The 2595-nt window shown below is 39.7% G+C and overlaps 1 long non-coding RNA gene across 1 annotated transcript; it reads right to left on the minus strand.

Moving 5' to 3' along the window:
- LOC109840128 lies at window positions 1427–2132 on the minus strand. Its single transcript, XR_002246806.1, has 2 exons — window positions 1678–2132; window positions 1427–1601 (listed from the first exon to the last, which is right to left on the minus strand). It is a non-coding gene; the product is annotated as an uncharacterized LOC109840128 (long non-coding RNA).

A 2595-nucleotide genomic window follows, 5' to 3' on the forward strand; every position in this document is an offset into this window, starting at 1 on the left:
ACATGGCATCTAGAATCTATAAATACACCCCTAGCACCCTCATAAAGAAAGATTTGAATGGAGCCACGAATTTAAGAGGAGCTAGGGCAAGGTTCTGATGAATTTTAAAGAGGCTAGCAGATCTTGGCGAAGTTCTTTAGCAAAAAAAGTGAGAGTTCAAGAGATCTGAGGCTCATTTCCCTTTCCTCCGGATCAAACTTGGTTTTGATCTCAATAAAAGTAGTAATCTCGCTTGGTCAAGATTATTTACTTCTATGATTGCTTCCTTTGTGAAGCAAGAGCATTGATCTTTTATTCCGATCAATCGGATCTGATCCGCGACGGTCCATGGACTAACACGTCCTCGGCACAGGCAAAGATCTCATGCAAACAGCGAATGATAAACGTCCTCTACGTGTGTTTGAAGAGAATTGTATTTTTTATTTTCATTATGTAAGAAAGTCTTATAAAAAGACTAATTTTACTTTGAATCTGCAATCGATAAACATGTAATGGATTCAGCAACAAAAACAACTTTCGACGCAAACACCCTAACGAGGAGTTGTGATCACGTTCCTATGCAAGAATGCGTATACATTTGCTTGGGGGCCAGAAGACATGCCAAGAATTCCCCCCAAAGTAGCATGCCATGAGCTATTACACTAGTGGAAAACTAGGTATCCTTGACGGGGAATCCCGTCAAGAATGCCTAATTTCCTGTCGGCGATATATATCCTTGACCGTCAGCCGTCAAGGATAAGCCGTCAGCAATAGTCCCGTTAGAAAAGAATTATTACTGACAGGGAGCCGTCAGTAATGTATTTTACTGACGACAATACATTGATGGCAGAAGCAGTCAGCGATAATGGGACATCGCTGACGGCATTCCCGTCAGTGATACTTTACACATCGCTGACGGGTTAGCCGTCAGCGATCTTTATAGCTGACGACTATTCGTCAGCAACGAAATTAACATCGCCGACGGCACGCCGTCGGCGATATGTATCTCTGACGGCTAGCCGTCAGCGATAAATTACTATTGCTAACGGTCATGTTGTTAGCGATAAATATCATCGACGGCGTGCCATCAGCGATGTTATTACCATCACTGACGGCAAATCCGTCAGCGTTGAATGTCACTGACGGTTTTCCCATCAGCGATGCTTATCATCAGCTAAAAAAATATTGCTGATTACACAATCAATTCCCTGTACATACAAATTTCACAAACATTCCAATTTTCACAAATATTCACAAACATTCCAAATTTCACAAACATCTCGCATCCATTCAAGTTTCACAAATATTCAAAATATGTACAATCCAAATTTCACAAATATCTCGCAACAGAATAATTTTCACAAACATTCAAAATACGTACAATCCAAATTTCACAAACATTTCGCATTCATTCAATTTTCATGATACGTTCTAAATCCACAAAAAATTGCACAACAAACCATACAAGCATATATCTCTAATATAAAGATGTCCGATATACAAACACGAGTTTAGGATATAACTCACTAAGATAGATCATCCACCCTATCCATGTCATCGTCTACGTTGCCACTGGCGGCTCCACCCCTACGACTCGTGCTCCCAATAGCATCATCTCCACTCTAACAACAAAATAATTTAAATTTAGAATCAAATAGTATTGTGTGTAATCATGTTTTACATATATAATATGTATACCTGTCTGCTACTCTATCCACTACCAGTAAATGCCTTTTGAGAGGCCAAAAAGTTCATAATCTGGCTTTGCACCCGAGTAGGAACCCGCCTTCTACAAGATTTTATTATTTGCCGGGAAACCATCACAAAAGTAGCAGTAGGGTGGATCACTTGCATAAGCTCCTCTTGAATATCCTCCCACATCTCCTCGGGAATCTGACCATCTAATAGATTCATCACAGAGGAAACAAGCTGCATCGCCTGCTGAGTGCAATCCTCCTGCGGCATGTAAGAGGGCCCCGGGGGTATAGTCGATGGCGTTGAAATCGACGGAGGCTGGAATAGGGTACAGCCACTGAGCTCCAACTCCCATCCACCTGGTCCTCCCCTTTTTGGGAAGTCCATAAACTAAATGGCTCAAATTATAATTCTGCTCTCTAGTCAGGGGCTCCTGGCTCTGTGCAATAACCTCAGCATATGTGTTTTCCAGAGCTTCCTAAAAGACAAAACAATGAATTTAAGAGCAGGCTAATAAGAGCTAAGATATTAAGTAATATTAGAAGTTCAGTTAAAAAATTGGATTATATTTGGAATGTATGTCATTTCAATTTTTTGGGACAGTCTGAAATGAGAAGAAGAGTGCAAACAGTAAATTCCCAACAAAAGAACAGGATAATAAGAGCTAAGATAATTAAATAATTTTAGGTAATAATGCTACATCTGTATGATATTAAGCTGCACAGTAAGAATGCTTATGATTATGCCAAGGTTTTTTAATGTCATATGCACGAGGTTTTTTACTGTCTTTATTTATTGATATTGTTTGTAGTTACCATTTTTCTTACAGTACTTGCCTTCGTCTACCATTTCATGGGGGCAACAAATAGGATACCAGAGCTTGCATATAACCATTAAATAGATGGAAAGTTTGACTGTACT

Source organism: Asparagus officinalis, chromosome 5 (genome assembly GCF_001876935.1).
Source record: "Asparagus officinalis chromosome 5, Aspof.V1, whole genome shotgun sequence".
Taxonomy (NCBI): Eukaryota; Viridiplantae; Streptophyta; class Magnoliopsida; order Asparagales; family Asparagaceae; genus Asparagus; species Asparagus officinalis.